The 14,955-nt window shown below is 41.8% G+C and overlaps 1 protein-coding gene and 1 pseudogene across 9 annotated transcripts in view; both read left to right on the top strand.

Annotated features, from left to right (window-relative positions):
- Positions 1-14,955, top strand: part of Palm2akap2 (PALM2 and AKAP2 fusion) — a 504,788-nt gene that overhangs the window by 332,498 nt on the left and 157,335 nt on the right. The window lies entirely within an intron of this gene.
- The window catches only part of LOC147825785 (PRELI domain containing protein 3B pseudogene), a 46,301-nt pseudogene extending 31,346 nt beyond the window's left edge, over positions 1-14,955 (top strand). Inside the window, exon 1 of the transcript XR_015439965.1 lies at positions 1-14,955. This exon is cut by the window's left edge and continues 31,346 nt beyond it. The product of XR_015439965.1 is annotated as a PRELI domain containing protein 3B pseudogene (transcript).

The following is a 14,955-nucleotide window of genomic DNA, read 5'->3' as shown; positions in this document are numbered from 1 at the left end:
ATGGGCACTGGGCACATGGTAGTTCATGCAAAACCCAAGGACCTGCTGCCAGGGCTGTGGGCTCAGCCAAAACACTGTTCCAGTCCTTTTCAAACCTCATAATGCAGAGTCACCTGGAGAACTTGTCAAAAAACAGATCTCTAGGACCTCTAGAAACAGAGGTTCTTATTGTATGGGTCTGATGTAGTGCTGAGAAACTGAGAACTTCCCAGAGGATGCTCATGCCTTGGGTCCAGGGACCAGACATTGAGAACCTGACTCAGCCATCATAGTACAGGACCGCCCACCTGTGCAGAGCTGCACAGGGAAACATGGCTACAGGGGACAGTTGAAGGACAAGGCTTCTTCCTTCTTGGTATATAGATCATCACCAGCCCACTGAGAAGCCTCCCCACCTTTCTTCTTTGTATTCCAGGTGCCCATCCTTTCTCTAAATTTTGTATTGATTTTCTTCATCATCTAGACTCTTAGTGCTGTGGTGTGGATTTTAACTATTTTCCCCACACTGGTGCTTTTGAAGAATTAGGCATCCTCAGGCCCACATCCCACACCTCTGTTCTGAGCTCTCTTGAATGACTCAGACTCCCACTGTCCATGTGAGGGAGGTGCAGATAGATCACATGTCTCCTGGTGGTCCGATAGGCTCTCCAGCAGACTCACTGTTTTAAACAGGAACTTGCTCCATGCATTAGTCAGGTGTCTTTGGGTTGCAAATGACTAAACCCAATTTGAACTGGTCTGGAAAAATCGGGCCGTGAATTGGCTCACAGAGCCTGATCACAGGAAGGGCGAGGGCACAGATGGGCTGCAGTCGTGACTAACCAGGGCTCCAAATGTGACTACCCAGGGATTCCCGGGCCACTGGGACTCTCCTCTTCACCCCTGCCTCTTTCCCACAGTTGGCCTCATCCTGCAGGCAGGCTTGGACTGCCTCCAACTCCTAGGCTCTCTATTTTCACCTCAAAAAATCCATTTCCTGGATTCTGGAGAAGGGCGTGTCCCACCCTGGTTAATTATCCATCCTAGACCAAGAGCTTTTAGCCCTTCCAAATGTCCCTCCAGTGTCCAGACTGGAGTGGGGTAGGGAGGGGTCTATGGAAATGTTCTTTCTCCCTCAAACCATAGCGCTGGAATACATGAAAGAGCATTTTTCGCCGGGGATTTAGCTCAGTGGTTCCGCCGCCTACCTGGCAAGCCCAAGGGCCTGAGTTTGATCCCAGGTACCAAAAAAAAAAAAGAGCATTTCTCAGAAAGAAGAAGAAGAGATTGTAGCAGCAAAATAAATGCTACAGGCGAGAGGCTGAATGAATGGATAGATGCGCAGCTTTGTAGTGGCAGGTGCTGCACTGGTGCCTGGGGTAGACAAAGAGAGAAGGAAACCCCCAGCCTTCTTGCAGCTCATAGTCTAGAAAGCAGGCAGAGACACGCTAGATGTCAGTGGAGCTGACCCCACTGTAGTGTCCTTAGACAAAGTTGCCGGCTTACCTTGAGCCTTGCTTTCCAACTTTGTCCTCTTGAGGCTAAGATGATCTTCAAATACTTACTAAACTGCTCAAATTCTTTGGTGTAAAAAGTTCTTTCTCAAGGTGATTGGGAGCACCCAGCGAGAAAACATAAGTGCTGTGAAAAGTGCGGTGTCCAGCATGGTGGAGCACACCTGCAAACCCAGCTACTTAGGAGGCTGAGATGGGGAGGTGGCAAGTTTGAGGCCAGTCTGGGCTATGTAGTGAGTTCAAGGCCTGACTGAACTGCATCCCAAGACTGTCTCAAAAAAAAAATCTCATAGGAAAGGGAAAGAGGGAGAAGGAAGGAAAGAAGGAAAGAAGGAAGAAAGGAAGGAAAGACTGCTGCACATTCATTTTGGAAACTGAGGCTTAGGAGGGCTAAGCAGTGTACCTGAGGTCTCATAGAGTACTGAGTGGGATTCAGTTTTGCTTTGTGTGTGATGGGCTCAGACCTGCATGTGCTTGATTTCCAAAAGCTTTGACCTGTAACTAGCATAAGTCTTCTGCAAATGAACGCTGTGACTGCCTAGGCCACCTGAAAAAATGCAGGCTCATGGGTCTCCCTGAAGACATATTGAAATGCAAGACTGTGGCCTGGGAACCTGCATTTTAGTGGACTCCTTAGGTGCCACTGACAGCAGAAGCCCAGGCTGTCTGATTGCAGTGTAGAGTCCACTGCTCTTGGTTATTTTCACCCCTGTCATTTCAGTAGTGACTTAGCATCTGTATGTACCTCTGTAATACACAAGGTACTTCCCCAAACATAACTTCATTTAATTGAGAGGAAGGACCTCACAGTGGTTAGAAATCTAGTTTTAGCAGTAAGCTGCCTGAAGACCATTCTTAGATGCTTGCCTTGTGATCTGTGCCTCTGTTTCCTTCTCTATAAAATAAGGATGGGCTTGTCATCCCACCTGCTGAATTTGTTAGGAGTAAAGACTTCAATGTATGTGAAGGACCAAAAATAGTGCCTGTCGTGGAGTGGGTGCTAATAAGTCTTTGTATATTTGCAAATGAAGAAACAGACTTATACAAGATGTCACAGTAAATAGCCAGACTGCAACCGAAATTCAGGTTTCTGGCTCCACATCCAGACTTTCAGAAACTGAATCTTTGCTTGCCTTTCACAATCACTTAGAATTTAAAAATCTTTGTACCCTACAACCAACAAGGGGGTGTTGAATGTTTCCTAGTGCCTGCAGGATGCTGTAGGAGGAGCCAGATGGACATTACCGGCCACAACTAAACCACTCGCATGAACTTGAAGGGTTGAGAGGATGCAGATGTGGCAGAAGAAAGGCAGCTTTGCATGGTGGGAACTGCCAGGGACTGGGACAGGGGAAGACACTAGGCTTGGCTCAGCTGCTCACCAGGTCCTCATCAGCCACAGAGCTTTAATAAAAATATTCTGACCAGACAAATGCCTCTGAACAGGTTAATAATTGATTAACACAAATATAGCCTAGCAAGCCTCTCCCTGGTGTCAGTCTGAGGCAAGGACAAACAGACAGAGTGGGAGATTTTGTTTGGTTGTTTGGTTGGTTGGTTTGGTTTGGTTTCCAACAGCTGAGAGTCTGCCCATTGAGTGTCCTCAAGCTACATGAATACTAGACCATGGTAGTCCTGGGGAGGAGGAAGCAAAATATGGAAAATTGGCACAGAATTGGAAACAACCCCAACCAATTCAAAAGCTTTCTCTAATGTCCTTTAAGCATGCAGGAATCAGGGAGGAAATGGTTTTCTTTGTACCGTTTTCTTTTTGGTGCTGGGGATCCCCGGCAGGAAATGGTCTTCTTTGGACGAGAGTGGGGAGTCTTCAAGTCCCTTGCTCTCAGGCTGAGGGGCTCACATTAAAGTGTACAGACTCTTTTGTGAGCTAGCCTGGAAACTAGATTTATTTCTTCGACCAGTTGTGTCGTAGTGTTGGACACTTGGTTAATGAGTTGGGGTTTGTTGATATATAACATAAAATACTACCTGTTTCCCTCTTGTTCTCTTCCACTCTCCCTTTGCTTCCTGCATGCCGTCTCTCCTCCCTTACCATTCTCTCCACTCGTGCTCTCTCCTTCTGTCCCTCCTCGCCTTTATCTTCTTCTTCTTCTCTCTCCCTCCCTGCTTCTCTCCTCTCCTCTCCATCTATCTGATCTTACTCTTTTACCGCCATATCCCACAAAGTATTTTGGCTGGCTTGCAGAAGTAGAAACTAACATTGTAAAATTTAGGCACAACATGGCCGGGGATGTAGTTCAGTGGCACCATGTCTACCTAGCAAGCGCAAGGTCCTGAGTTCGATTCCCCCCCCCCCCCAAAAAAGCTATTGAAATTTAGATATGACATAAATGCTGAGTGACTTAGAATGTGCTGCCAGGCTGCTCGCATCTGTGCTTTGCCCTCAGTGCCATGATGGTCACAGCTGTATCACTGCCATGTATCAGTGGGGTGGACTGAACTGAGTGCAGGGTAAGAGTCAATTCAACCTCAGAGGAGTTAGAATAAGCCAGGGAACAAATGGCTCTGCTGAAATGGCTGAGGCCAACGTTTTGGTTCTGGGATCCTATTCCTGAGCCTGAATTCGGTGGCCCTCGGCATTTAAAATAGCTTACAAGTGGGGCCGGGGATTTAGCTCAGTGGTTTTGTCACCTGTTGTGCAAGCGCAAGGACCCGAGTTCGATCCCCGGTACCAAAAAAAAAAAAAAAAAAAAAAATAGCTTACAAGCAGGTGTGGTAATGCTTGCCTGTAACTCTAGCACTGAGGTTGCTAATGCAGGAGGGTTGTGAATTTGAGGCCAGCTTGGGGTACATAGCAAGACCCTATCTCAAAAACTGAAATTAAATAAAATACCCTACACACTAGGAAAATTAAGCTTAAGATATTTCAATGATTTATTACTATAGTCTGCAATTGTTTCTTATTTTGTGAATTATTTTTTTATTATGTGATATAGTCACTGGATTTAAAACTAAAATAATATAAAAAGGTATACACTGAGATGTCTCATTTCAAATGCTTGCCTCTGTTCATCTTCCTTTACCATATCCAAACTGTAACTACGAGGCCAGGGATTTAGCTCAGTGGTTCCACCGCCTGCTGTGCAAGTACAAGGTATCAAAAAAAAAATCGATCCCCAGTACCAAAAAAAAAGAACCCTGACAAAAGGTAACTACTGCTTTTAATTATTTTTTTTTTTTGAGACAGGGTCTTGCTTTGTAGTTCAGGCTGGCCTGGAACTCATGGTGATTTTCTTGCTTCAGCCTCCCGAGAGCTGGAATTACAGGCATGCTCCACCATACCCAGCTAATTAATTTTTAGGAATGCTTCTGATGCAGATGTAATCAAATTCAAAATATATTCTTTTTTTTTGGTACAGGAAATCAAACTCAGGACTTCACACTTGCCACTGAGTTAAATCCCCAGCCCTCAAAATATATTCTTATTACTTTCCTTTTTCACACAAGAAATATGATGTTATATACAGCACTATGCACAGTACTTTCTTTTTCTTTTTTCTTTCATATAGTGACATATTCTGGAGTGCTTTCCATATCAATGTGTGTGAACTTTTTAATGTAAATAATAAGAACATTGCTTCCTGGGCTTTTGGGTAAGATCAAGTATAATATAGATATAAAGAACAAAGTATTAAGTATATTCATATACAAATGATGGAATATTATGCCAAAATTATGTGGATATGAATCTACTTTTTCAGATTTCCAACTCTGCCCATTTTACCGATCATGTGTTGTGGACTCTGATCTTTCCAGGGAGCTCAGCTGTGCCCTACCCTGCATTTATGGACCACTCAGAACAAGGTGGTAGGACAGTCGGTGCCTGGCCCCAGAGAAGCCCATTGTTGCTAAGAGTCTCAGAGGTCGGGGTGAGGCCAGCACTGTGAGCTTCCTGGATATGAAAGTCCCACACAAGATATTTTGGACAAAATTGTCAGTCAGGGTGCCCAGTGGGATCAAAAAAAATAATTTATACAAAACCCCCCAGCTATTGAGATATGAATTTATTGAATAAGTCATCATAAGTAATGTCTTTTCTCAGTACCAAGAGGTGAAAAATTATTTAGGAACAAATAATTCTCATGGGATGCTAACAATTCACCTAAGATGTGTATGACTTCATCTTTCTTTTCAGTCTTGAGCACTTCGTGGAGCTAACTTCTCCACTGCCTTTGAGATCCTTATCCTGTATATTTTTAATGATACCATTGAGGTAGCTAAAATAAATAAGCATTGTGAAGTATACCAAGAGGTATACTTAAATGGATCACTGAGTGACCGATATATTCCTGAAAATCTCCTTGTCTGTCTAATCATTCCAAACCAAGTTTTTATTTCTGGAAAAACTGACCTTTTAAGCTCATCAACAGAGAATTTCCCTAGCATACACCAGGCCCTGGGTTCAATCCCCAACACTGCTAAATAAATACACACACACACATATGCACATGCACACGCACACGCACACGCATACACATACACAGAGTTTACAGTTTATCATTGAGGGGTTGTGGGGGTGACTCCATGGAAGAGTGCCTGCCTAGCATGGGTGAGGTACTGAGTTCAATCCCTAGTACTCCCCTCAAAAATCTTATCATTAAGAAGGGCCACCACCTGCCTTATAAGCACAAGGTCCTGAGTTCAATCTCCGGTACCAAAAAAAAAGAAGGGCTGGGGATGTAGCTCAGTGGCGCTGTACCTCACTGGCAAGTACAAGGTCCTGAGTTCAGTCCCCAGTACCAGGGGGAAAAAAGCCTTATCATTAAGAGTGAAGCATGTAGTCAGATTGGCTGACATCAAGAATACAAGGAACAAAAAAAAAAAAAAAAAAAGAATACAAGGAACAAGGCCAAGTATTTAGCTCAGTGGCACCACACCTGCCTTGCAAGTGCAAGGTCCTGAGTTCGATTCCTGGTACCACACACACAAAAAATTTTTAAAAAAGAATACAAAGAACAGTAAGTGCTGGTGAGGATATGGAGAAAAAGGAGCCTTGCTACACTGCCAGTGGAAATGTAAATTAGTACAGAAACTATGGAAATCAGTATGGAGGTCCCTCAAAAAAGTAAAAATAGAACTACCCTATGACTCAGCTATATCATTCCTTGTTATATACCTAAAGCAATTAAAATCAGCATACTACAGGGACATCCACATTTCCATGTTTATTATGGCATAATTCACAATAGCCAAGATATGAAACCAGCCTAGATAGACATCAGTAGATAAATGAATAAAGAAAATATGGTATGTATTTATAATGGAGTACTCTTCAGCTGAAGAGAAGAGTGAAAATTTGTCCTTTGCAGGAAAATGGATGAAATTGGCGATCACCATTTTGAGCAAAATAAACCAGACTCAGAAAGATAAATATTACACGTTCTCTCTTATGTTTGGAATCTAAGAAAGATGACATGAAAGCAAAAGGGAAAGGATTATTAGGCAAGAGGAAGGAAATAAGGGGGAAGAAGAGTGTAAGGGAGGGTAATATGGGCATGAATGGGATCAAAATATACACATGCAGACACTGTAAAATTGACAGACACTAGAAATACAAATTTTTAAAGTAAAAAGGACAGAGCTGGGCATGGAAAGAGCTGGGCTTGATGGTACATGTCTATAATCCTAGCTTTCTGGAGGCTGAGGAGGGATATGACACAGATGACTCCTTTAGAATTTATACTTCATAACTTCAGCAATTTTGTATATAACATTTTAGAAAGCAGGATACATCAGTATATTTCTGCACTAGGCATTTGCTGTGTACCATAAGGTAAATGTATTTAGGCCCTTCCACCCCTGTGTGAAATTTCCTTAATTGTCTTGTAAAACTCTCTTTGCTTTTCTTTTATTCTGCTATATACCTCCCAGTTAATCTGACATCTTTCTCACCTCATTAAACTGCTCCAACTGGTAATTCTTCATCACATTCAAAGGAAATGTGACCCCCCCCCCCACCAAAATCCAGACCTGAAAGCAATTAACTTTAGGTTGTGGTTCAAAATACAAAGACAGCTAATATCTAATAAAGCTTTGGTATAATATGTTCTTGGAGTTAACGCTGAGGAAATTGAATGGCACAAAGCTGTGTGAAAGCTTCAGGTTAAAAGCATATTTGATTAAATGTTATTAAATGTGTTTTCTTGAATAATTTTGCTTCAGTTCATAGCAAACCTTCCAATTTTAAAGTAATTTTCTTGGCCTTGATTTTCTGATCTGTCTTAATTTAGCTGTCAGTGTTGTGAATAGAACTCGATTTCACTGGTGACCCTTGAAAGGAATTCTGAAAATAAAGAGCTCTAAATGCCTCCTACAAAGATTCCTACAAGCTTTCCATCTGCTATGAATTTGATAGGTTTCCTTTATGCCCAGGTTTCCTCTTCTCAACATTTTCTCTAATATCTAGACAGCCTTGGACAGTCTTCTCAGGACTGCAGCCTCCCTGACAGATTTCCTATTTCCCTTGCATTTACGCCAATTAAAATAAACCACAGGCTGTGTCTATGACATATGTTCAGAAATTCATTGTGTAAGAAATGTTGATGCTTTCTCTTGTGCTATTTTCCCTTAGTCTCTTTTCTCTACCTCTTCCCAATTCGTCCTTTTTTTCTCCTTTGAAGTCTTTGTGCTTGGCATTTTTTGAAAAGTTCTCTCATGAACTTTGGTTATTGTGATGAGAAATAACATCTGGGGGAAATTCTAAATCATGGATGTGAAATGACTATTTCTAGAAGCATTTCCTAAAGCACATGCCACTCCTCCTCAACAGACATTTGTCTGCCACTTATTTTGTACCAAAAGTTCATATTTGTAGCCTGATGCTGTCTCTTTTCTCAGAAACTTTTTATTTGGATGCAAGGGATTGAACTCAGGGCCTTGTACATGCTAAGGATACTTCCTGTCACTGAAGCTGCATCCTTAGCCCCTCAGAAACTTAAAAGTAAATATTCCAATATGAGTTACAATTTATTAATTCTGGATGTATTTACCAATTCAATAAATATATTATTTTCTTTACTGTTTTATCTCCAGTGAATTTGAAAACCTCATTTAAATCAATTTTATATAGCAACTGCATAGAGTATTTGTCACTACTCATGGTCCCTATAGGATTTGGGGGTTACAGCCCAGATCTGTTAAGCCCAAATTACAAAAATCTTCCTTGTAAGATATTAAAATCTTTAATGGGAAAGGATACAGTGGAGAAAGAGAGAGAGAGAGAGACAGACAGACAGAAAGGCAAGAAAGTAAGCAAAGAGGTAGAGGCTTTGTTGGAAGATAAAGAATTCTAGATACTTTGAGACTTAAAGGACTTAAGTGTGCAATATTTTTTTTTTTGGTACCGGGGATCGAACTCAGGACCTTGTCCTTGCGAGGCAGGTGCCAGAACCACTGAGCTAAATCCTTGGCCAAGGACTTAAGGATAGATCGATTCTGGAGCAAAAAGTCATTCTTGGCAAACTGCCGCTGTGTTCTCGAGGCAGATCCTGGCCACTTGCTTTTATCTGAACATCAGGGTGTGCTCTCCTGCCCCCTGGCCCCAGTGACCACTGGAAAGGCATGCAGTTGAGATTGTCTGCTTGCCACTCATCGCAAACATTCTCCAGCTCGACACGATGCTGTGGAAGCACTCACTGCTTCCCGGAAGTCCCTCTCTCTTGTGGTCAAGCTGGAAAACTTTCTTTCAAGCTCCTGCTGTTGCCAGTCTAACTCACTCCATCCTTTCTTGTCCTACGTTGTAAATATCCCTTCACCACTAGCCATGTGCGCACATACTTCCCGTCTTGACATGTCTCCAAAAAGCCCCAACCTGCTCATAGTGCTGAATGTCCACCTCGATTAAGAATTGTTTCCTTCATGCTGGGCATGGTGGCACATGCCTGTAATCCCAGTATTCAGGAGGATTGCCATGAGTTCAAGGCCAGCCTAGGTTACAGAGTGAGTTCAAGGCCAGCCAGGACTATATAACAAGAACCCCTAAAAAATTATATTTCTTTCAACATTTACATAAGGGACAAAATGTAGTTATCTCCTAAATTCTTATATGAGGATGGGAAGAATTTAGGGGAAAAACAAACTCATGACATTCACCACTGTTTAACTCATGTTCCCCTTATGAGTTGGCTACAATTTTTTAGGAGGGGGCAGAGGGCTGCTCTGCAATGTGTCAGTACAAGGGGCTGGCACTATGTGCCCACTGAAGCATTTTCCATATGTGAGGGACCCCCAGGTTGGTCCTAGTTTAACCATGTGCCCATGGAAAGTCCTGGTCAAAATTCACTCATCAAATTCTTAGTCCTTGCCAAAGGCTGGGGATGTAGCTCAGAAGTAGAGTGCTTGCCTAGCATAGGTGAGGTCCTAGGTTCAAAGTCTAGCACCACCGAAAGAAAAAAGTCTTAAACTAGGTGCAGTGGTGCACACCTGTTATCCCAGTACTCTGTTGGAGGCTGAGTCAAGAGGATCTCAAATTTAAGCCAGCCTGAGCAACTTAGCAATTTAGGGAGACTCTGTCTCAAAATTTAAAAATTTGAATAAAGGGCTGGAGATGCAGCTCAGTGTGAAAGCACTGGGCTCACTCTCCAATGCCTCTAAAGAAATTTTTTTTAAAATCCCTTGCTACAACAGCTGCCTAAGGTGAAGAGTGTATATATAACAAGGGCAGTGTTGGCTTTGTTCCAACAGGTGTCAGCCCATCTCTACAAGTCACTTTGACGTCACTTGAGTGTGGGAGTGTAAATTGGAGCTGGTGACATAGGCAGAAATAGGAGCATTTGTCAGAACACTTTGTTTTTTCTTTTTTTTTCTTTTGGTACCAGGGATCAAACTCAGGTCCTTGCGCTTTTGAAGCAGGTAGCAGAACCACTGAGCTAAAGCCCCAGCCCTACTTTGTTTTTTCTTCATTGTGAGGTTAGCAGGAGCCTACTTAGAAGCCAATAATTCTGTGTAACATTGTTATTCTTGGAGAAAGACTAAGAAAACTATATTGACAGGCTTTCTCCGCATTTTTCACATTTCCCCTTGGCACTGAGTAATTTGTTTTTAACTAATGTAGGGTTTTACTTTTGGCTAGTAGAGCTTTTCTCTAAGGTCCAAGATATGGGCTTCCTAAGGACACTTACTCTTCAACGCGGATTCTGGCTGTAGGAGACCTGGAAGCACCAGTTTGGGGTGGGATTGGGTCTGAGAAGAATATTCTTGCATCCCTAGATGGGAAAGGAGCCAGGATACTTTATAAATGCTGCCTTTCAAGGCTGGGGATTTAGCTCAGTGGTTCTGACACCTGCCTCGAATGTGCAAGGTCCTGAGTTTGATCCCCAGTACCAAAAAAAAAAAAAAAAAAAAATGCTAGGGCCGGGGATTTAGCTCAGTGGGTCCGGCGCCTGCCTCGAAAACGCAAGGTTCCGAGTTCGATCCCCAGTACCCCCCCAAAAAAATGCTGCCTTTCAACAACATTTTCTATGTGTCTCACAATTTTGCTACTTCCTGTAATAGCCTTCCAGCATAGTCTTAACCATCACCATCTTTCTTTAAGATTATGAATGAAGGGCTGTGGGCCGGGGTCCGTGTACCCAGTTCCTTGTTGTCCCCTAGCACCACGAGAACGTCGAGCAGGCCGCCAGCACCATGAAGATCTGGACTTCGGAGCACGTATTTGAACCTCTTAGAAATTTGATGAGAGCTCTTGTATCTTCCTTCCTGAAGATAGACATGTTCAAGTAAATGCTGTCCATGTGCCAAGAGAGGAAGCCCTGATTGGGCGTGCTGTCCAGATAGTTTGGCCTGCTCCTCACCCTGGGAGACTGTAACAACAGCTGCGATGCAGAAATGCCCAAACCCGATGAACCCCAGTGTGGTTGGAATTGACGTGCTGGGCAGACATATGGATTCTTCTGGAAAGCTGCACAGCCACAGACTTCTCAGCACAGAGTGGGGACTGCCTTCCATTGTGAAGTCTATCATTGGTGCAGCAAGAACCAAAACATATGTTCAAGAACATTCTGTAGTTGATCCTGTAGAGAAAACAGTGGAACTTAAATCTACTACTATTTCATTTACAAATATGATTTCAGTAGATGAGAGACTTATATACAAACCACATCCTCAGGACCCAGAAAAAACTTTTAACTCAGGAAGCCATAATCACTGTGAAAGGGGTCAGCCTCAGCAGTTACCTTGAAGGACTAATGGCAAGCATGATATCTTCCAATGGTAATAAAGGCCGAGAAGCAATGGAATGGGTGATACATAAATTAAATGCTGAGACTGAAGAATTGGCAGCTTCAGCAAGAGGAAGCATAAGGACACCAACGGCGGTGGCCACATTTGTAGAGAAATGATAAAGAAAGTTGGTTTACAGCACCAGGTCCCCCAGGTCTCTCTAAGCTGACAGTATATTTATTTGTTATTTTTAAAACAGCTATATTTTAGGTAGAATTTTTTTGATAAGCTGGTATGAGACTATGTGATTTTCATCAAAACAGAGATACAGGGCTTCTAAATCACAGGGATCATCTGATGTTAGTATGACTTGAAATGACTACCTGTTAGGGTTCCAGTATTTATGTGAAAATGTAACCATTTTTTTAAAAGTACTTGGAAAAAGTTGGTATGGACAGTGAGTCTTCTTAAGGTAGAGTGTTAAAGCTTCTCGGGCATTGGGACTTCACCCGGCTGTGGACCAACCCCAGAACAAAGCAGAGCCGCCCCTTATGTGAGCACAGTTGCCCTGCTACTGCTGCAAACTAGAACTGTGTGAGGAACTCCCTTTAAAAGAAGAAACTATAGTTGTAAAAGACATTAGTTTGTATAAAATAACTTGCTCTGCTAAAAACCACAGTGTTTTGATTTGGTACTTAAATGATATTTTTGGAGTGAAAATTATCACTGAAGTAATATATGACTCCAACAGAAATAATATTTTATTGGATTAAAGAGTACTGTATTGGTTTGCCAAAAGTTTTGTAACTTAGTAAAGGGATTACCTTCCTTGGGTTTGTACTTTATGACAGCACACTGTTCCGTGGGCAGGTTATGCTAACTAAAAAAATAAAGTCATTACCTGAGTTTCACAGCACTCTTAAACTGAACACTTAACACTTAAACAGAAGAACAGCTGTTCACATCTTTTAGCATTTCACATTTGTTTAACTTATGAATTGCCATGTGTCAGAATCATGGTTTTGTAACTGCTAAGGCATGATATGTCAGGTTATTGGAATATAATTACTTTTTGAGGTAATTGTGACCACAAAACATCTTTTTAATGTGAGGAGCTGTACATCATTTGAAATTACTCAAATGATGTCTTGATCTGAAGCATAAATCTCACTTAATGTTTTTAATAATATGGTGCCACGGTGGGGGGTGTTGGGGAGAAAATTAAGTACTGAATGGGGGAAATGGAACAGTCTACGCTAAGTAAACTGCACTGGAGGTTTTATTTATCGGAAATCCTTATTTTGGATAACAGAGTGGCTCCAAGTGGAAAAAAATCCAGAAAATGTACTTTTTTTACTATTTACCTGGCAGTTAACCACTAAATGATATCTTTGGTGTACTTGGAAGTATTGTATACAACTTTTGGTAGAAGGTGATTAGCTTTTGCCTTTATTTTACAGAGCTGAATATGATCAACTTTTAGTTGGGTTTCCTCTAAAGAGACCAGTTAATACATATAAACCACGGAAGCAGTACCAAACTTTTAAAATTAGTGTTTTTCTACTTAAAATATTATGTGGCTTATGAATTCTTAGGACATTTGTAAATTATGTTAAATTCTGATAAAGTTTCTGGGGTTTTTTGGTAACCAAAAATGGTTTTTACAACTAAAATACTATGTCAGCTAAAAACAAAGTGCTAAGTACGTATTAATATTTGACAGACTTGTATAATTTGTGTAAATTATACTTGTTCTAAAAAAGCTATAATGCCTATCGATAAATTATTTCTAAACCACCTTATCATATCCTTCATTGGATTTTTTCACTCTGATCTAATGTTAAAACATCTATAAATTTTCATTTTCCAATGTAGTTAGCTACATCAATCTAAATACTGTTTGGTTTTTTTTTTGGTACTGGGGATTGAACTCCGGTCCTTGGGCTTGCACAGCAGGTGGTGAAACCACTGAGCTAAATCCCCAGCCCTTCTATTAAAAGATAAAGAGGTTCACAGCAAGTTCATTGGAAAGGACTGAACTGGAATAAAGTGTTGAATTACAGCTATTAAGCATCTTACCCTATTTAATATTAAGATGAACTTAAAGAATTGAAATGGTTTTTGTTAATAAAGACTTCTGTTAACCATGAAAAAAAAAGAATGAAAGATGTCACTTTGGAGCGTCATCAGAGGCAGCAACTGCTCCCCTAGTACTGGTTATAGTCTATCCCAAAGCCCTGTTAGCTCAAATCTGAAAGAGGAAGACTGAGGGTGCTTTGTACCCTATACTCCCAGAGTCCACGAAAAAAGTAGCAACCAGCTCCATGGTGTAGGAATACATGGCTTTAACAGGCACTAGGAGCATAAACAGAGCTCTGTTGAAACCTGAACGCGCAGAGGAATACACATGTATTTGACTTCAGAAGGCTGAGCTAGGACCAAACAGTTGCATGAAGTTAAAATTTTAGCTTAGAATGAAAAAGTGCATTCTGACATGAAATTTGAAAAGGTAGCTCAAAACAATTCTGCTGTTGTTTTTGTTTTGTTTTGTTTGCTTGCTTATTTTCTGGGTTATTTATTCCCTCATAGTCCCCCCCCCCCCGAAAAAAAAGTGTTTTTCAGGTCTCTTCTCTCTCTGCAGTCTCTAGGGGTAGCTTCTGACTCCCTCAGACTCTTGTAGTCCCAAGCATTGCTTGGCTGAGGCAGCATCACACTCTAACCGCTGCCTGTTCCTGAGGCGTTCTTCCTTGGGTGTGTCGGTCTCTCTTCCTTAAGGAATTGGGTTAATATTCACCTTAATTACCTCATTTTGTGGGGGTGAAGACTTCAGCACATCTTTTGGGCGCCACAGTTCAACTCGTAACAGGCTGCTGCTGTGGAAGTGAGTTCTTTATCCCTGGAAGTATGCAGCTAGGATTAGGGTGTTCAGAATGCTGAAAGAGATCTAAGTAGTAAGTAGCTAATTCAATTCAGTGACTTTTGGCATCCTTCCTGACCACAGTATTTCATAATGCTCTGAGTCCTAGTGTAAATGCTCTAATAAATCTTGGGACCACTCTCTCCAATCTTGGCAAAACATTACATGCACAGAAACTAGGTCCTGTCATGGGATGTGATCCAAGGAGGAGATGAGAACCTCAACTCCACCCGCTGAGTAGGTTTTTTGTTTTTGGTACTGGGGATCAAACTCAGGACCATGAACTTATGAAGCAGGTGCGGTGCTGTTGGGAGCAATGCTACATAATTCTAGGGAAAAATCATTTGGTTAGCTTAGTTCTCTTGC

This window comes from Heterocephalus glaber, unplaced genomic scaffold (genome assembly GCF_053883595.1).
Source record: "Heterocephalus glaber isolate CG9 unplaced genomic scaffold, H.glaber_assembly_v1.0 deba00001481, whole genome shotgun sequence".
Taxonomy (NCBI): domain Eukaryota; kingdom Metazoa; phylum Chordata; class Mammalia; order Rodentia; family Bathyergidae; genus Heterocephalus; species Heterocephalus glaber.
The sequence above is the reverse complement of the archived record's forward strand: the minus strand, read 5'-3'. Positions and strand labels throughout refer to the sequence as shown.